This window comes from Balaenoptera musculus, chromosome 13, assembly GCF_009873245.2.
Source record: "Balaenoptera musculus isolate JJ_BM4_2016_0621 chromosome 13, mBalMus1.pri.v3, whole genome shotgun sequence".
Taxonomy (NCBI): Eukaryota; Metazoa; Chordata; class Mammalia; order Artiodactyla; family Balaenopteridae; genus Balaenoptera; species Balaenoptera musculus.
In genome coordinates this window covers 2,327,893-2,348,997 of record NC_045797.1, presented here as the reverse complement: position 1 = coordinate 2,348,997, position 21,105 = coordinate 2,327,893, and the positions used below count along the sequence as shown (strand labels likewise).

The following is a 21,105-nucleotide window of genomic DNA, read 5'->3' as shown; positions in this document are numbered from 1 at the left end:
ATTATGATTTGACAAAAGGGTCTGGATAAATTAAGCTTTGGTATCAAAGTTTTTTCTGCTGCCGCTCTGAGCATTTTATTAACTAGTAAATAAAGCTCTTCGTGTGTAGTGAATGGAATATTTTTTTTTAAACATCTTTATTGGAGTATAATTGCTTTACAACGGTGTGCTAGTTTCTGCTTTATAACAAAGTGAATCAGCTATACATATGCATATATCCCCATATCTCCTAAAAATAGGGAACGCTTCACGAATTTGCGTGTCATCCTTGCGCAGGGGCCGTGCTAATCTTGTCTGTATCGTTCCAACTTTAGTATATGTGCTGCCGAAGCGAGCGCTGAATGGGATATTTTTGGTGCTGTGATTTATCTGGCAGTGGGGGGAGGACAAAATCATGGTTAGGAAAAAACTCCCCTAAGATCCCTGTCAGGGATGGTTTTCTTTCCTCTACGCTATTTCTTCGTGGTAAGAATATTGTTCATCCTAATTTACTCTGTTCAGAAGCTCCGGGACCGAGGAGGATTTTCAAGGTAATTATCACCCGAGGGAAGAAAAATAAACACTTTGCGTGGGTCACTTGGAGGCCCACACGGGCACTTCCCCCGTGCACTGTGGGATCTGTTTTGTGTCCCTGGTCCCCTGAAAGCCTTTGGAGGATCCCTGCAGCCTTTGTGCTCTGCTCTGGCCTGGAGGTCACTTGGATGCACACAGAACGCCTCCCCCTCTTTCCTAAGACTTCGCTCACTTCCTTTCTTCTCTTGCAGCCTCCCTGCCTCCATCGGAGAGAACTGAGGCCCCCTCCCAGCCAGGTGAGGCCCCCTCCACGTGCAAGGACCCCGCCGGGCACATCTGCAGGGCGCCCCTCAGGTTACTTCTCACTGTGGGCAAAGCTTCCCTCCGAGAGACCCAGAAATCCCCTTCCCAGCCCCCATCCCTCTTTTTATGACCCTTCTTTCCGGGGCGGGGGAGAGCCGGGGGGAAACAGTCAAGCGGGTGGGCCCAGGTTGCGTCTTTGAGAATAGGTAGCCAGATTTCACCGCGTGTTTCAGCGTGTACTTTTAGAGAAAGGCCTGATCTCCTTTAGGGGTGAGGGCCGAGAGGACAAAGTTTATGGAAAATGCAGAAACTCCATCCCGTCCGCAGAAGCAGAGGCAGGGGAGCCTCAGAGAGCGGACAGGGGACGTCTTGTCTCCTGGACTCTCTCCCACCCAGGCCTCAGTGGCCCCAAAAACTCTCCCTGTGCCCACGCCAGGCTCCTGCAGCCACAGTGCTGACCACAGGGCGGGCCAGTGGTTCCCAGGGGGGCACATCTGCGTCCCCTGGAGGCTCGTCACAGAGTCCGGGATGTGGCCCAGGAATCCGCGTGGCTAACAGGATCCCACGTGATGCCAATGCTGCGGGCCCGGGGGCCTCACTGGGAGAGCCACTGGGATAGACAAGCGATGCCCAAAGCAGGTGAGCTAAAGCGCGGGGACGTCTGACCCGAACGTTGAATCGTTCAGTTGGTGGCAACGCTCCGCTGCTGCTCTCCCGCTCCGCAGACTTTCTGCCTGCATCTCCCTTTGTCAGTAACCGAGGGGCCTGAGATTCGTCTTACCTGCAAGCTAACCTGTTAGCCCCCAGATTCGCAGAGTCTGGCAGAAGTGAGATGCCGGGTCAGAAACATGGGATTGGTTCCCACGTCACAGCCAGAGCAGCAGCAGGGCATCCGCGTTGGTGCCAGGTCCCCAGGCACCACTGGCTGGTCCTCATCGCCCGAGTCTCTGCCGGCATCTCCACCTGGTGCTCTCCCCGGTGTCTGTGGGATCACACGGACATCTTCTTATGAGGATGCCAGTCACACGGGATCAGGATCCCAGTCTACTCTGCTACGACTTCATCTCAACTCGTTACATCTGCCCAGACCCTGTTTCCAAGCAAGGTCACATTCTGAGGTCCTGGGGATTAGAACTTCAATGTACCATTTTTTGGGGGAGGAGACACAATTCACCTGATAACACATGACAAAAAGGACTTAAAGGGGCTAACCAATGACCTTAAAACAGGCAGATAATCCTGGGTCATCTGAGCGGGCCCAGTGTGATCGCAGGGCTCCTTAAACGTGGAGGAGGGAAGAAAGGAGTAGGTCAGAGAAGGTCTGACCATGTGAGAAGGTCTCAACCCGCCATCGCCGGCTTTGAAGAGGAAGACGGGGCCGTGACCGGGGCGTGTGGATGCTCCTTTAGACCTCCAGAGAGGAACACAGACCCGTTGACGCCTTGATTTTAGTCCGGTGAGGCCCAGGTTGGACTCCTAACCTACAGAAATGTGAGATGATAAATTTGCGTTGTTTCAAGCCACGATGTGCATGGTGATGTGTCCAAGCAGCGAGGGGCAGGAACAGGGCCATCAAGCCCGGTACCTGTGACACAACGGGACTTCACTGCCGGGGCTATTTCCTTCATTGTCTTGTTAATGTTTTTCCCACGGTCACTGTTTGCCATTTTAAATCCCATGACTGCCTGTGTACGATTGTTTCTGAATCCCAGAAAGAAGGGCTTTTGCTCAGAGAAACAGAGCAAACGTGCAGACCTGGCCCCGCTCCTCCCCCGTCCCCCATAGCTGGGGCGTCACAGAGACAGGGGATCCCCTGGGCTGTACTCACCACAGTACCAGGAATATCACTCCAGGTCAAGCTCCTCTGCACCCTTCCCCGGGTTTGGGTACATCCCAAAGGAGAGAAGCCCTCCAGCCTGACCGACTGGGATCCCGAGGGCCCTCCCGGAACGGAGGGGTTGGCAGGGCCTCGCACGGTTTCCTAAACCTGGTACCACAAATGGGGACCCTCAGGGCTCTTCCCTTTAAACTCTCCACTACATCCCTCTCTAGACTCCAAAAGCGTATATCTGTTGTTAAAAGTCATCTTGAGAGATTAGTCCAGCTCTTCTGTGTTTCAGGTGAAAAAGCTAATCTGTACCCACAAGCAAAAATTAACTGCTGAGTCTCATTTCTTTAGGACATTGTGCTTGTTTAGGGATAAGTATGATTTACTACACAAACCAATGAGTTTTAAGTTTTCCATATAATATGCATTTAATGGGAAACTTCTAGAGAAATGTCCAAGCCCAGAAGATAGCTTGAGCCCATCAGGACCTCAAGCAGGCCATCAAGGGGCTCTTTGGCTTTGTGAGGGCAGCACCAGTCCCAACACCTTGGGGACCGGCCAGGTTCCCCCAGCAGAGTGGTCCCCCTGTCCACCTGCTGTGACGCACCCCGGAAAGGAACCGGAGCCGAGGATCTGAACAAAGTCATCAATTCCAAGAAAGATAGTAAGAAAAGAGAAACGATTGTGGTGAGGGACCACAATCTCCAGGTGCCCCTGTGCAGGGGGTGTTCTGGCTGGGCCTTGGTGGCATCACTGCTGAGGGCTCTGTCTGGTGCCCTTTTGAGAAGGATGGGCAGGGAGGCCTCAGAAGGGTCCCCACGGGGTCTCCTGCTCTCTGAGCAGCCCCCGGAGCTGGGGGCACCGGGGAGCTGGCTACACAAAGGCCGCTTGTGGGAACCTTGGGTGAAGCACAACCCCCGGATTCTTTAGGGCCCGAGGCCTTGGGCCGCTCTGCTGGGCAGGCCGGCGCAGCGCGAGGAGTCGGGAGAAGGTCGGGCGCCTGGTCCCCGGAGGTGATGGCTCTGGCCCTGGTGTGTGGAGACGGCAGAGCGGTGCCAGGCGAGTGCTGGCCGGTGTGACCGCCGTCTGCCAGGGCAGAGTCCTCCCGGGCAGGCAGGTCTGGGAGGAGGTGACTGCCAGCCTCTCCCCTTGGCCGTGCCCACCTGCCCGCCCCGCCCCCTGGGAGGAAGCCGACACCTCTCGCAGGCAGGCAGAGGGCTGTGCTCTCACTGCTTCCTGCCCCCCTTTGCTTCTGAAGCAGGTAAAACAGAGGTTGGACCAGCGTCCCTCTCCACCCACCGAGCTCCACCCCGTGGAAGGCCCTGCAGAAGGGACCGGAACTGTGAAATGGGGCAGCAGGGTGTCTAGCGGGATGTGAACTACTGAACACCCGCCCTGTTCTCTCCTGGGGACCTTACAGGGGTCACAGATGTAACAATAGCAGCTGGAGACAGCAAGGCGGAGGGTCGTGTGAGTGATGGAATGAACCTCCCCCCTCGTCCCCAGAGCCTCTCTGCACTAAGATCTCCCGGATGTGCCAGGGCAGCTTGGTCTCCTGCACAGCACCGGACGAGGGGGCAGTCACCTGCACATGAAAAAGGCCGGTGGGACTGGCCGGGTGGTCTTGGGTGAGTCTCAGCTCAGTTATTTCTTCTGCAGTAGGCAGGTGGCGTGACCCCACAGGGAGCCCCCGATAGATGCACTGCTCTCCCGGTGGACAAGTGAGCCCAGATCCTTCTCACCCTGCCAACCACAGGGCACCTTGTGTGCTCAGCCCCCTGGGACCTCAGCTTCTTCATCCATAAAACCACAGCGTGATGCTCCAAGGCTTTCCAGCTCCGAGATTCTAGGAAGTTGTAATGAGATGATGTAAACCAAAGCTATAAAACCTTACGTGTTTGCAAGGCGTCATGATGCAATTACTACCTCTGGCCACAGGATTTCATAGAGGAAGTGGAATTTGGACTTGGCCTTGAAGGAAGAGCAGGGCTTGGATGCACCACAAAGTGTGTCCAGGGCCTGACAGATAAGCTGGAAACCCAGCAGGAAGCAGAGGTCAAGCCAAGGCTCTCTCTAGGGGATAAGCTGGTGGCCCGTAGGTGGTCGTGCCGTGGAGATTCTCGGGACGCCTCTGGAGCTGGCTCCGGGGCCCTGGCCGAAGCCACAGGGGCCACACTTCCCCTTGGCCACGTGCTGGAGCGTAGCAGCTTGTGGCCGTGAAGGGAACTAGAAGGCAGACTGAGGTCCAACACCAACGCCCTCCAGAAAGGAGTCTGTAAAGAGATTGTGACGTGTTGGTTGGATGTGCCGGAAACGTGTAACCTCACGTCTCACGCTCACCGCGCGTGCCAGCAGCTCCCTCTTCCTGGGCGCTGGAAACCACTTCCCTGAGCCGTGAGCAGCCCTGGCAGAAAGGACCACTTTAAGGAAAGTCCGTTAAGTTCGTGGCACGAGGCTCCGAGCAGTTCCCAGGCCTGGCTGGCACTGAGGAAGTCACCCGTGGCGTCGCTGACACTGCATTTTGAGTTGTCGCTGCCGGGGGAGGCTGTCTTGGTGTGGAGGGGCTCACGCTTAGTCACCGTCCTCCGACACTCCTCCAGACAATCCCTGGGTGCCTCAGCTATGATTCTGCTGCTTCTAAAGTGAAGTGTTGTGATGATTTTGTGTGTGTGGGGGTGTGTGCATGGTCTGCAAGATGCCGATCGTGTGTTCTTGTGGAGCTGGTTCATCTAAGGAAAGTGACGGAGCTCCACAGAAGGCAAGTGCTCTTCTCCTGATGACCTGTGCGCTTGCTCCCTGGGGAGAAGGGGTAGTGGCCGTGCTCGGTGAGCCTGGTGGTCCCAGGCGGTTACCACGCCTCTCACGCCAACCCCTGGGGGCACGGGCTCCAGGTCATCATCCCTGGAGTGGAGAGAGCGCTCCAGCCCTGGGACGTGGGTGCCTTGTCTCCTGGCATCACTGCTGTGCTTCCCGAGACATCTTATGCCCCTCGGTCATGGTCATCATCCTCCTGAGCTGCGGCTGGTGTTGTCCTGAGGGGACGCACAGTGGTTCAGCCAATGGGGAGGGGAAAGGCAGGATGTAATGACCCATCCTAGTCAGGTCACTTCTCCCCGATGTCAGCTGACAGGTGGAGCTGGTCACGGGCAGAGGGGCCACCGGTCCCAGGTGGTAACGCCCTCGGGTGCAGCGGGGCAGCCGGGAGAGGGTGGGTGATTCAAGTCAGCAGGTACTTAGGAGTGGACATTGGAAGGAACACATTTCCAGGGCCTCTGGGCTGCGCCAGGATGCAAGTGACTGTACGGTGATGCTTCAAGGGCTGTCAGAGCAGGAACACGGGCAGACGGGAGACACCTGCACCAAGGTCCCTCCTTCCCAGGATGTTAATTAAAAAACATTTCCCATGACGTCATGCTCATGCTAAACCACAGTGTAGAAACACAGTGAAAATGGTTTGAACTGAACATGCAACGTGATGGTACAAAAAAGAGTTCTGAGTCTCCGCAAGTCTGCCCCAGGACGAGAAGGAAGTGTGAGAAGGGGGACGTTAAGGAGAGTGCCTAATTCCTAACCTGGGTGCCCCAGAGTCAGGGCCACCCCAAAGCACCCGGGTCCTGTAAGAACGACCCCTTGAAAGAGCGCGTGCCCTGTACACACCTTGTTATAAAATGGCCCAACACGGCCAGGTCATCGCCAGCCTTTACTTTGTGATTTGGGGAATGTCAAAAAAGCAGATCTGTGTGGAGTGTTTCCTAGGACCCGGTGCCAGGGAAAAGCCTCCAAGATGCCACGCCGTCTGTCCCTTTTTGGGTCCCTCGGCCAGAGGGCCCGACTGCCCCTCAGTGGGCAAAGCCCTCCCCCTCTCCCCCTCTCTGCTTCCCCCCTTTGTGATGTGCTGTCACCCTGAAGATTTCTACCCTCTGAATAATCCGATTAAGTTGTCCCCAGCCAGCCATCATTAAAGTGAAAGCACTTACCTGGGAAGAAGGGGATGAATCAATCCATCTGCAGTCCCCAGGGCCTGGCACCAGGCTGTGTGGCAGGCTAGCCAGGCGTGGCAGGGAAGACAGGGCTGCCCAGGGCTACAGGGCTGCGATGGAAACCGCTGGTGATGGGCGGAGGACAGGCCTGGAGCCACAGCTGCCCTGGGTGACAGCCCAAGAGGGAAGCAGGCTCACCGACTTTACAAGGTGCCTGGACCAGTCCCGCGCCTCGCTTTCCTGGAAATGATCCTGCTTGCCAAGCAGGCAGGCTGTTTGTCATGTGCTGGGGTTTGCCAACACCTGTGTGGTTGAGGCTTGACCTTTGGCCCTAGAGTCCCCTCCCTCTCAGGTGCAACATACTTCGGGCTCAGGCGGAGCCACCATCAGGGCGCTGAGAGCCTCTGACTCAAGGTAAGGAAGGCCCATTTCTGCCCAGTCCCATCATCTGGACCATCTGAGCAATTCAGCACTTTCCTGAAAACATGGAGGCCGCTGTAGTTTCCACCTCTCGGGACTCGCTTAGGTTCAGAGAGCCCTTTACTGCTTAGAATTCTACCAGTTGATCTCCTTACGTTCTTATTTAATTTTTTCTTAAAGGGGGAATAGGAGAAACCATCCTGTCAGTACCTCAAGCTGCAAACAAGAGGCCAGATTCCTCTCCTCGCAGGCACTTTCAGCTTCCCAGCCAGAGCCCAGCTCCATCCCGGGCACACGAAACAGGCTGGGACTGCCTGGGCTGGCTCTGTGCTGTGTGGCCCCCTCCCGCCTGGTGAGCCTCTCTGGGTATCAGTTTTCTCATTTGTAAAATGAAAGGGCTCACTCAGATGCACTCCAAACTTGTCTCACGCTTTGAAAATTTTGATTCTAAGATTTGGGGAATACAATAGAGTTTCAGATCACTGATCGTTTCCAGATCACAACGAGATCTGTCCCCAAATGAACTGAAAGGAACTTCTGGAACAGTATCGCTCCTTCAGCTCCGATCGCACCATCTGTGAGATGACATCTGATATCTCTTCTTCCACGGAATACCATTTATATAATCTTTACACTTCTTTGAATCAGTCCAATATGAAATCTAAGAATACAGTAGTTATCAAGCCGTTGCCAGGGGCAGACCCAGCAGCAACCCCTCCATGAGAACAAGTGAAGGAAGAGAACAAAATTAAACAAAGAAATTTGTTAACTTCTCTAACAAGGTTGCCTGCAAAGGGGAAAAAAAAAGTACATGAGAGAATTTTCCTCTAACTTACCTCTAAAACAGACCTGAATCAGTGGATTCTTCCCCCACAAGGCAGAGCTGCAAAAAGTTTTCCCACGTCTCCTATGCCTCTGTCCTGAGAACAGAGAGGTTGGCAGGCGGTGTGATCAAAACCAGCAGACAGGGTACCAAGGATGCCTTACAAATCCATTTCTCCCATTCCCGATCTTCCAGAGTGTACTTATGATACACAGCGCTTACCAATTAATTACATATAAAAGGTAAATACATAATGCCTGGGGTCAGTGTGATAAACCTCTTAACACAGTAGTAAAAAAAACTCTGTGCTGAACAGCATGAACTGCAGGGCGTCTCGCCCAATGTGTCTGGCAAATATTTCTGCCAAGCCTTTGATTCTTCAAAGCCCTGATAACCAAAGCTGTACCTTAATGGGTCTTCCCTCCAGGAAGAAATGGTTGAGTCAAAGAGGAAAATAAAAATTGAACACACTTATTTCTCTTCACAACTTTACAGTGTCAACTGGTCGCCCCAGGGATGAATGGCAAATAGCTCCACACATAAGTGTAACTATTTAATAAATGGTTCTCCGTTTCCCACCGTTGCCATGGAGATGGACATCTTGGACCCCAGTGCCAGAGGCGTCTCCTCTCTAAATACATTCTGATCCTCAGAGCAATTCTCGTGGAGCCGGAAGGCAAGCACGGTTTGAACAGCGTGGTTGACCAGTCAGGGACTAATGGTGTGGGTGCGTACAATTCCTTCAGTAACATCGTGAATGCCAAGGCAGGGACTTGAAAACGTTTCCAGTCAGCAAAATTCTTCTTCAAACACCATCTGATGCAGAAAGCTTGTCCATCAAATAGAAAAGTGGAGAAGCTCTGGTTGAAGGAGCCTTGGGGAGAACGGCCAGGTGGGGGAGAGGGTACGTTCCCTGGTTCCCTGGGGGCACTTCTGCAGGCCCTGGGATGCTGGGATCAGAGGAGCTTAGCACATTCCGCCCATGGTGCTTTGGGGGGAAGCAAAAGAGAAGACAACCAGCCTTGATTCGCTTTTTAGCTGGAAAGCCGAGAACTAACCAGTCTATTTTTGATGTAAGAAACCCACTAGAACGTACATACACAGAAACAAAAGCAACATTTTAAAGACTGCATCACAAAGGGACTTCATTCAGAGGCACCCGAGAGCTCAAGTTTGAATTTTTATTAAGTACAACTTGGAGGAAGGGTGGGGATTCGATGTTGGGGCAGCAACGTGCCAAGGCTGCCCTGCGCTGGCTAACGGAAGCTGCTAAACCTCCAGGAACTTTCCAAGACAATAAGTCAGAAAGAGAAAAACATATACCGTATGCTAACACATATATATGGAATCTAAAAAAAAATGGTTCTGATGAACTTAGGGGCAGGGCAGGAATAAAGATGCAGATGTAGAGAATGGACTTGAGGACACGGGGAGGGGGAAGGGTAAGATGGGATGAAGTGAGAGATTGGCATGGACATATATACACTACCAAATGTAAAATAGATAGCTAGTGGGAAGCAGCCGCATAGCACAGGGAGCTCAGCTCGGTGCTTTGTGACCACCTAGAGGGGTGGGATAGGGAGGGTGGGAGGGAGACGAAAGAGGGAGGAGATATGGGGATATACGTATGCATATAGCTGATTCACTTTGTTATACAGCAGAAACTAACCAATACTGTAAAGCAATTATACTCCAATAAAGATGTTAAAAAAAAAATTAACTATGTATCCAGCAATCACACCCCTTGGTATTTCTCCGAATGAGTTGAAAACCTGCGCACAGATGTTTATAGCAGCTTTATTTATAATCATCAAAACTTGGAAGCCACGAAGATGTCCTTCAGTAGGTGGTGAATAAATAAACTGTGGTGCATCCAGACAATGGAATATTATTCAGTGCCAAAAAGAGATGAGTATCAAACCATGAAAAGACATGGAGGGACCTAAATGCATTTTATTAAATGAAAGAAGACAATCTGAAAAGTCCACACACTATGATTCCAACTCTATGACATTCTGGAAGAGGCAAAACTATGGAGACAATAAAAAGGTCAGGGATTGCCAGGGACTGGGGGGAGGGAGGGATGAACAGGCAGAGCAGAGGATTTTTAGGGCAGTGAAACTACTCTGTATGATACTATAGTGGTGGATACATGTCATCATATATTTGTCCAAACCTATAGATTGCACAACACCAAGAGTGAACCCAAATGTAAACAATGGGCTCTGGGTGATGATGTGCCCATGCAGGTTCATCAGTTGTAACAAATGTACCATCCGGCGGAGGATGCTGATAATGGGGGTGCTGTGTGAGTGGGGTCGGGGGGGAGAGGGTATGTGGGAAAATCCCTGTGCCTTCCTCTCAATTTTGCTGTGGAACCTAAAAGGGCTTTAAAAATAAAATCGATTAAAAATTAAACTGTATCCATTTTATTAATAAAGCACATTAAAATCAGAGGTAATAAACACCAAAACTCACCACGTTCTCCGTATTATTATATTTTACTATTATCTATGTTCTCAAGTTTACTCTTGAGATACAATACATCTATCGATACATCTATCGATACACATCTGTACAGGAGAATTATTATGTGTTGGATGCTAGTCTCCCAACTCTGTGATAGAGTGGCCTCAATTTGGTAGCTTGAAATTAAATCGGCTAGTGGGAGCACTTACACAACAGAAATCACTATGTACCAGGATTTTTTCCCCAGGAGAATTGGTTATTAAATGTCTCCAACACACCACGAATAACGTGTACAGTATGGGCTCAGGTATTGGGATCAGTAACACAGATACGTCTGAGGATGTTCATCAAAGTATGGCTTTTGGAAAAAGATTATGGAAACACACATCTTTGTAGGAATATGATTAAACTAAGTAATCCACTTTAAATTCATCCAGAGAACTCTATAAAATGCTTCCAAGGATACTCTCTGCTGGAAGCCAGGAGCTCTAACCAATACTAAAGAATTAAATCACTCAAATTTGAAGAAGAAAAATACGCCTCAGGAGCAGCTGCTCTCTTGCCATCAGAATTACTCAGATCTTCTTCTGAGAGAATTTAATTGCCAAACTGTTTACCGTAATTAAGTCTATCAGCATGGTTTTCTCCCGATGAAAATAAAGATTGGTATATTACATCTTTGGTGAAAGGAGTCTTTTATCTCCCTTAAATTATGTCTATTATTCAATATGAGTTCTCTTCAAAACATGACTTTTTCCCCCTCAGGTATATGAAGGACAACAAAAATTAACATTGCCCTCGAGAGAGAAGCTGGTTGCAGGCACCATTATTTCACTACAAACACTATTATAGCCTGGTACATCTCATCAAGATTATTTAAGTGTGTCTGAAGCATGTGTCTTTCACCAGCCTTCACTTCCACTGATAGACTATGCAGTTATGAAACAGAGTCGAGTTACCAATGCCTCTTTTCAATTAGTGTGATGGGGCTACTGGGCGGGTCAGAGATGGAGGTGCTCTCACCTGGAATTGGTTGTTAGCGCGGCTGCATCCTCTTAGCCCCCCTCTCCCAGCCCGGGCCACCTGTCAGCGTCACTGGATTGAAGGGGGTGGCGTTTAAAGAAGTCCCGAAGTTGAGGACACATCCCCAGAGATTCTGACTTAATTGGTCTGTGGAGAGCCAAGGAGATCAATACTTTTTGAAAGCTTCCCAGGTGATTCTAATACACATCGAGGATTAAGAACCCCTGTTTGAACCAATATAAAAATCATTTCACCCAGTTGACTTGAATTCGCTATTTGTCTATACCTGATACATAGGGGAACAAGTCAAATATGCTTGTCCTTCTCGATGACATGATTTCAGGGTCTTTTTGTCTATTGGCTAATGAAAATTGGAGTGGTTCGATATCAAATAAAATCACCCTGTTTTAGGGCAACCTCCTGTGTGTAAAAGGCCGGTCCTATGAGGTCAACTCAGTTATACCCACCGAGGGTCCATTTCCCAGCTGCTGAGCAGGAAGGTGGCACTTCCACCAGCCTCCAGGCCACTCTGGGTCCCTGCTTCCTCCTGCTTGGCCTCCTGGGACTGTCTTGCATCTGATAAGACATCTTGCATCTAAGCTGGGTCTTAGTTTCCTTCCTACCAATTCTGTGAGACCCATATCTTTCCAAAAGAATCTTTTTCCTGCTTCATTTTGCTTAAAATAGAGGCACCTTTTGTACCATAGAAGAGAAAGATTCCTAACTGATGCTTTGCCATAGTCCTAAAGGAAACAGAAAAATGTGACCAGATTTTGTAAACATTTCTAAACCTAAGAACATAAAAATTCAAGATAAAAAAGTTGGGAGACTTGCCCTACAAAAAATAAATATTACAAAGTGTACACAAAAAGATCAATGGAATAGAACAGAGAATCCAGGACTCAAGCATATGGAAACTTGGAGGTATGACAGAGACAGCATTACACACTGGATAAAGGATGGACTATTCTTTTTTATTTAAAATAAATTTATTTAACTTTATTTTTGGCTGCGTTGGGTCTTCATTGCTGTGCATGGACTTTAGCTGCGGTGAGCAGGGGCTACTCTTCATTGTGGTGTGCAGGCTTCTCATTGTGGTGGCTTCTCTTGTTGCGGAGCCCAGACTCTAGGTGCGCAGGCTTCAGTAGTTGTGGCACACAGGCTCAGTAGTTGTGGCTCGCGGGCTCTAGAGCACAGGCTCAGTAGTTGTGGTGCACGGGCTTAGTTGCTCCACAGCATGTGGGATCTTCCCAGACCAGGGCTCGAACCCGTGTCCCCTGCACTGGCAGGTGGATTCTTAACCACTGCACCACCAGGGAAGTCCCAAGGATGGACTATTCAATAAATGGTGTTTGGGAAAATTAACTATCAGTGTAGGGGAAATAGACTCCTTCCAGAGGTATTAAAAACTCTAAATGCAAACAACAAAACTTTAAAACATTCAGAAGAAAATATGGGAAAATATCTTTATGCCATCAGAGTAGGAAAGGATATTTTAAAATGTGACCAAATACACCCAAAACTGAAAGCGAGAGGCTGATGTACTTCACTACAGGTAGGTGAAAAATTTTATGTGAAAAGACATAAACTAAGTGAAAAGACAAGCCACAAGTTAGAAAGAGACTTGCAATTCATATAACCAGAAAAAACTTAGAATCTACTATAGAAACAAAATTTCTACAAATCAATATCAACAGACCAAGAGAGAAACAGGCAAAGGATATGAATGGGGAAAACACAGAAAAGGAAAGCTGCGTAGTTAATAAGTATATATGGTTATTCACTAGTAATCAGTAATCAGGAAAATAATTAAATTACAGTGAATTAGTTTATAGCCAACAAGTATTGATGACCATGTAGAGAAATGGGAATTCTTGAGCTCCTGGCAGAAGTATAATATAAATCAGCTCAGCAACTTTGCCGAGCAGCTGGGCGATATTTGGTCCAGGTGAAGATGTATGAATATTCTCCCAACCAGTAGCATTACTGTAACAGTTCTAACCTGGAGAAAATCTCATACATGTGCGATGGAAGATATGTAAAGATGGTCATTGTATGGTGTCTGTATCAGCAAAAGAAGGGAAAAATCTAAATGTCTCTCAACAGGAAATGGGTAGACTGTAGTATATTTACATGGCGGAATACTATGTGTTCTCTACAGGAGGAAAAGTTAATGGAACATATTTCGTCATGAGCGAGTGCCAAAAATATAACGCCAAGCTCATGGGAAAAAGGCAAGTTGCAAAATTACATCACTTAAATCAATATCAATTATTCAAAATAACTCCAAACAGTAGTTTCTATAGGAAAAATATCAAAACATGGTCAGGAAAAGCAGTCCCTAAGAGCAGTCCCTAAGTTGTTTATCTCTAGTGAGGAAGGAGGGGAGGGGGAACAGGGAGCCAAAGGCACTTAAATTATATCTGCAATTTCTGCCCCAGTCTTGGGGTGGTGTTACATTATTTTCCGCACCAGCCTATCATATTTTGACTTCTTTCTTCCTTTCAACTAAAATGCTGCTTTGAAAGTTCTCACGCCCAAACCTGTCATTATTTCAGGGTCTTCACCCTCTATTATTTCTTGCTTCAGGTATGAGTCCCCCCAGCCACAGCCCTGGCAATGCCCGGCCCAGCGGTCATGAGGGCAGAGGCCATCGCATGATTCCTGGCTCCTTTCCTCGGACTCATTCTGGTTCAGCAGATACGTGCGTCTGTGGAAAGGGCAGCCTAGTTGCAGCCTCGTCCGTCACCTGTCTGCTTGCTGTGCCCTGAAATCTCCTCCGGCCACACTTGCTCTCGGTGGGCTGTGCTGCCGGCTGCGGTGGGTTCAGTCTGTTTGCACGCGCTCTTCTTCCACTGGTCCAGCCGCCCTTCCTGCCTTTGGCCCCGCTCTCTCCCGGCATTTGCTCATCCATCCTCCAACGTATGAACACGCTGTTTTGTTATCCATGTTATTTATGATGTTGTTCATAACAAGACGGAGAACGGGTGTCTGTGTACCTCTTTCTCCATCCCCAGCCCCTCCGACCGCAGGTCAGTCATCACCTGTCGAGAATATTCCTCAGATATGTCCATCATTTGTGTGCCTCTCCTAGTTGTGAAATACATTATATTGTTATACTTGAATCTCTATCATCTATCTAACTATCCATCTATCTATCTATCCATCTATCATCTGTCTATCCGTCTATCATCTATCTATCCATCATTGACCTATTATCCATCTATTATCTATCTATCCATCGTCAATCTATTATCTATCATCTATCTACCTAATCTATCCATCATCTATATACTATCTATCTATCTATCTATCTATCTATCTATCTATCTATCTATCTATCTATCCATCTTAGTGTCACACTACAGTAGCAATCAAAAATAATTGCTTTTGAGGAGAGATAGGAGTAGAAATAGCCTTATTTAAAGGATAATGAAGATCACAGATTTTGGTGTATATATTTCCAGATGTCTCACGCTGTTTTTCCTGTAACGAAAATTGTATTGTTCTCCATATGGCACTTTAAAACCTGCCTTTCCGCTGAATAATTTATTCCAGACGTCTTTTTCAGGTCGGTGACCTTGGCCGCCCTGCTCCCAGCAGCACCTGGGAGCTGGGACAGGCAGGAGTGTCCCCAAGATGGCATCTGGTGGCGTCTCTCGTCACCTGTGGGCTTCACAGGCATGTCCTCCCAGGGCATCTGCCTAGTTAGGGCAGCAGCAGCTTGCGAGTGGTGTGCACGGGCTTCGGACATGCGGCTGAGGCGGGTGACGTGCTCAGGCTTTGGTCCTGCTGAGGCAGGGCCAGGGTGGAGAGAGACGGGGAGCAGCTGCGAGATTGGCACGTCGTGCTGGCACGACGGCTGAGGAAGCTGAGCTCTTAGCTTGGAAGGTGGTCTCCCAGGTCGATAGAGAGGTAGAAGGCCGGAACCTGCTCCACAGTTAGCATGGTTTAGAAATTGAATATTTAGACGTGTGCTGGGTAAGTCTTCTCTCATCTTCCCCTGGGCGGGCAGATCCTAAGGGTAGACCTGCAGGCTTGTGTATCTCATTTTTGTGCAACTAGTTCTCTGGCAACATTTGCAAATTGACTGGGAAGTCATGTGTTTCTAGTGTCAACTTTCAGATGTGCAAGTTCAAGCACAAACCTGTATTTTAAATACCTGTACTCAAATCACACTTCACAGACTATGAAGAGTTTTCAAACACAGTTGACCCTTGAATAACAGGGGTTCTAACTGTGCGGGTCCACTTATACTCAGATTTTTTTGCATAAGTCACACAGCTGCCAGTGGTAACAAGGCAAAGTAAAGGTATGATTAGAACAGCATCTGGCCATTCCCACCAGGCCATCCTAGAAAATAGGATGGTACTGAACAAAAAAAATAAAGTAGCGTAGGGACATTAAAAAGGAAACACTAAATCCGTACTATAGTACTACATGATCCGAGGTTGGGTGAATCGAAGGACATGGCCCCTCAGATAAGGAGGGGCAACTGTAAAGTTATCCTTGGATTTTTGACTGCATGGGGGGTCGGCACTCCTAACTCCTGAGTTGTTCGAAAGTCAACTGTATATCCGCGATTTCATGTTGGGACTTCCGTGGTCATCCAGTGGTTAGGACTCCGTGCTTCCACTGCAGGGGGCACGGGTTCGATCCCTGGTTGGGGAACTAAGATCCTGCATGCCATGTGGCATGGCCACAAAGAAACAAAACAAAACAAAACATAACAACAACAAAAAACTCTTCTGCATTGGAAGGACGATTGCTTTCCATCTCTTTACACAGAAGGTGGTGTCGAGGTTCAGCAGGGCTGCAGGGACCACATCTCACCTCACCAGGTTGCCCACCTGTCCTCCAGTTTCCTTCTTAATGTGCCCATGCTGCTTTACTTTTTGGCTCAGTGCCATCCTTATTATAGCCTTTCTGGGGCTTTCATGATTGCGAGCTCTTCTGAACTGTTTTCTAGGTTGGCCCGGTGGGAATGGCCAGATGTTGTCCTTTTTTTTATTGAATATTTATTTATTTTTTGGCTGCATTTCATCTTAGTTGGGGCACGTGGGATCCTTCATTGCAGTGTGCAGGCCTCTCTCTAGTTGTGGCACGTGGGCCTAGTTGCCCCACGGCACATGGGAATCCTAGGTCCCCGACCAGGGACCGAACCGGTGTCCCCTGCATTGCAAGATGGATTGCCAAGCACTGGGCCACCAGGGAAGTCCCCAGATGCTGTTCTAATCATGCCTTTACTTGGCCTTATTACCACTGGCAGCTGTGTGACTCTTGCAAATCATCATGGCTGGGCCAGGTGACCCACGCCCTCCCAGATCCATCCCGTGGGGCTGTGCTTCCTCGGAAGAACCTCCTGGAAGGCAGGTGAGAAGCAGATGGCGGATCCTTCCTGAAACCAGGGGCAGGAAGGCGACCCTAAAACGCCGTGAATTCCCCAGGTCCCAACAGCAATATTGAAATATTAACAAACAAATCATGTAGACGTCAGATCCCTCCAGGGTTTCACTTCGTGCCAGGTTACAGGTAACGCTGTCACGGCGAGATCTGGCACAGGCCGCGGGGGACCCTGGGAGTCTGTCTTCAATCGCATCTCCTCCTCCCCAGCCAAGGTTTCTTTCCTTCTTGACACCCAGCCCCTCATTCCTGGGCCACCCAAGATCTGCCTTTCCCTCTTCATCTTTCTATCAAGTCGACGGACCCTGTCTCTGTGTGGCTAGGACTGGCATAAGGGCCTGGCCAACTAGTTCAACTAGGGGAGGAATCGTGGCCGGGAGTTGACGTGTAGCTTTTTTATCCTTAAGCTGTTGGCTGACCACAGGCAGGCTGGACCCCAGAGGGCACTGTCTTCCGCTCTCTCTAGTGAGTGCCCTTTTCCGTGGATGCTGTGAACATCCGAGCGTAATTCTCTCAATCCAGGGATATACTGTTTTTGCAGAGGTTGGAAGCAGGCTCAGTTCCCTCAAAGGCTCTCTCCTCACCCACAGCAGAGTTTGTCTTTATTTAGAAAGGACGCATGACTGCCTCTCCTCATGACTCAGGGCCCGGCTCCGGCTGCGGATGCTGGGACACGCCTCCAGACGGGCAGCCTGGGATGGACGGGCCCCGGGATGCTTTTCTCAAGACACCCTGGAGCCCCCCGACGCGGGGGGGGGGGCGCTGCCGAGCGGCCCTCTCTGTCCCGGGAGCAGCCTCCCCAGGCACGCGGCTGCCCCAGGAGGGGGCCGGCCTGCTCTGCATCCCCGCATTGCCGCCTGCTTCTCCCGTGCCCTCCCGGCAGCCAGCTCTTAGCAGCCAGCTGCTCCTCCGAGGGCCCGTGGCCGTGGTCCCCGAGGAGGGCTGGAAAGAGGATGCTGAAGGCATGCGAGGGCCCGTCCGGAGAGGCGAGGCCTGGGGGCAGCCAGAGTCTTGTGCGAGTGGACGCTTGTTGGCTGACTGGCCACTTGACCCTGGCCCGAGCCCCTGGGAAAGCGCACCCTCCTCTCTTTCATTTTATTTCTGGCTTCGTGCAAGCTTCCTATTTATGGTAACTTTCTGACAGAAGAGGGCTTTCTGGAGAATTCTAAACCCTCTGCGTGACCAGCTGCCCCTCTAGTGGGCCTGTCGCTCTACCGGTATCTCGGCCGCTTTCAAGGTCTTTCCATCTGGGCTCTTACATGTTGAATATGCCGAGACATCTGATGCACGAAACCTCCTGTGATGTGATTCTGGAACACTCAGAGTCACACCATTCTGATCATTGTTAACTAGGAGCAGAGTATAGCTAAACCCACGTGATGAATATCTCCTCTTGTTCGGCGTTTGCCCACAGCCAGGAAAAGAGCAGATGTGTCAGGTGGGCTTTGCGACTTTCCAGAACCCAGAAAATCTGAAGCCAGGTCCCCCTGAGCACGCACTGATTGGCTGTGGTTAGATTTCCAAGGACAGGTTTTTGACTGTAAATGGCAGAAACAGAGGGGGAGGGAGAGGAGCTGGGGGTGGGAGAGTCAGCGAGCAGGAAAGCGTCTCCCGGGACAAATAAGGACAAAAAGAAACCAAACTCATACGGGATGATAAAGGCTTCCGCTAGAAAGCGAATGACCTTGGCCTGACCTCTGTTCCAGCCCTGTGAGCAGAGGGGCCTCCAGAGGCGCCGGGACCCTGTGGCACAGAGACACACGGACACAGAGGTGACCTCAGGACATTGTCCTCCGACGAAAAGGCCCAGAGACCAAACCAGAGGTTCCCACGTTTCGTTTTCGAGGAGTAGCTGAGCATCAGGGTTGGGAACGTGGGAAGGAAGTGGAGCCTTTGAGCAGGGCTGAAGCCACCCCGGGACGGTTGCTCCAGCACTGGTCATGATGCTGGGAGACGGGGGTCCGCAGGCAGAGCCCCTCTCGGGCGGGCGGGCCTCCTCTCTGTGCCCACAGTGGGTGGGCAGCTGTGGACAAGGGTGCTTTCTCTGCACAGAGCATTTCGCTCACTTTGCACACTTTGTTGGGAGCGCTGGGTGCCGCGGGGGGTGATCACTGAGGACTCAGCTCCTTCTCTGGCCCTTGGGATGGGCACTCCCCGTGCTTCAGGGAGGGGCACCAGGTGAGGAGGAACCTGCCCAGATGTTAAATCAGAGGCACAGAAAGGTCAGGGAAGTGAAGGGTGTCCTCATGCTGCGGGGCCCCGTGTTTGTGCCCCATCCCTTCCCAGTCCGAGTGTTCTGTTCCCTCCTCCACACTTGCAGGGCACATGGAAGTACAGAGCCTCAGGAATCAGCCCTCGGAGATCCAGAAAAGCATCGTGTCTACATCAACCTGTCAGACCCTGCTCATTCCATCACTTGAGGTCCCTCAAGAAGAGGGTCAGAGATAAAGAGAAATACAGGGTGTTGAGGTAAAGGGTGATGATGTAAAGACGGGAGAAGGTGTCTTCAGAGATGGCAACCAGGGAATGCAGTCACACGCAGGACAGTCCGGTTACTGGGTCAAAGAAAGCCTCAGAGAAACATGGAGAAGATAACGTGTCAAAAAATTACAGGGAAATCATGTAACTGTAGCCAAGTGAATGACGCATTAGAGATATAATGAAAACGACTGCATAGGTCGAAACTTTGTGAATTATCTAAAATTTAAAACAACTTGAAATGTTTTAAAGCTATTTCCTTATAGCTTGGAAATAGTTAGAGCTTTAAAAATATTTCTGAACCCTACCAAGGAAGGACATAACCAAATTTCTAACCCAGATGACATTTTTGAAACACAGACTGTGAAAGCAGTTCTTTTAAAAGGAAATAGAATGCCTTTCATGTCTGACATAAAATTTCCATACGTTTTAGCAATAATGTAATACTACATCCCTTGAAATGTGCGGGGATTCAAGAGTTTTAAATAAATGTATAACTTTTTGGAAAACAATATTTTGATGGTTCATCTTCAGTCTTTAAGTTGACCTGTCGGTCATAAAGATGGGCTCTTCTGCTCGTCCGGGTTTGACATCTCTATGAACTTACAGGGGTGAGTCCTGCTTTGGCCACTCGCTGACCCACAAACACTGCAAAGGAAGATGCTCAAACAGCCTTAACCGCTTCCGTAAATACGCAGTGGCATTTGGACAAGTGATTTCAGATTTTAAACCCTAGAGCTGGGGTCCCCTGGGAACACAACTCTGAATTAGGCTTTGACAATCTGGTTTTGGAATATGACACATTGCTGCCTCGTCTTCGTGGATTTGCTTCTCAGGCAAGTATGTTAAAGAAGGGAGAGTAGAAATCAAGATTGGACCAACAGTTTTTTTTTTTTTAATTTTTATTGGAGTATAGTTGATTTAAAATATCGTGTTAGTTTCAGGTGTACAGCAAAGTGAATCAGTTATACATATACATATAACCACTCTTTTTTAGATTCTTTTCCCATATAGGCCATTAAAGACTATTGAGTAGAGTTCCCTGTGCTATAGAGTAGGTCCTTATTAGTTATCAATTTTATATATAGTAGTGTGTATGTGTCAATCCCAATCTCCCAATTTATCCCTCCCCTCCCCCTTACCCTCTGGTAACCATAAGTTCGTTTTCTACATTTGTAACTCTATTTCTGTTTTGTAGATAAGTCCATTTGTACCCTTTTTTTAGATTCCACATATAAGCGATAGCATATGATATTTGTCTTTCTCTGTCTGACTTGCTTCACTCAGTATGACAGTCTCTAGTTTGGGTTTTTAATGTTGTACGTGGGGCATTCAAAAGCTGTGCAGGAACCACAAAATTCTTTGTTATGTAGGATGTCCTTTGGACGAACAGTTATTCTTAAGCTGGGCCAATTCTCCTAATTCCGGGAACCCCAGGTAGAGCACGTATGGAAGACAACAGGGGTGGGCTTACAGAGATGGAGGTGCTCTGTGTAAGCCTCCCTGAGCTTTCCCCCGTGGTGGACGCAGCCACGGGGGCTCCCACCTTCCCCTGCTGTCTTCGTCTTCTCCCCCCGATTGCTCAGCTTCCATAGATCTTTAGCCAACAACTACGTCTAGAGACGCTGAGGACTGGAGATCCTGCCTGGTTAGAAGCAAATCCAGGCGCTAATGCAGCCCTCGGGGATGAGGGCTCCCAATTTTTGCTCAGGACCCTGCAGGGGTTGTATAATCCAAACACTGAGACGTCACAAATCATGGTTTACATCTTCCCATATTATTTGCAAATGTATAAACTTAACATAACTCTCTCCCAGCGGTGAGCAAGGCATCTCAGAGCCAGATTTCTAGGTCAACCTTCAGGC

General features: G+C 49.5%; 1 non-coding gene across 1 annotated transcript; it reads right to left on the bottom strand.

The window, feature by feature from the left end:
• Nucleotides 1-231: 231 nt before the first annotated feature.
• On the bottom strand, nt 232-338 carry LOC118906540. Its single transcript, XR_005022521.1, has one exon. It is a non-coding gene; the product is annotated as a U6 spliceosomal RNA (small nuclear RNA).
• Between the last annotated feature and the right edge of the window lie 20,767 nt (nt 339-21,105).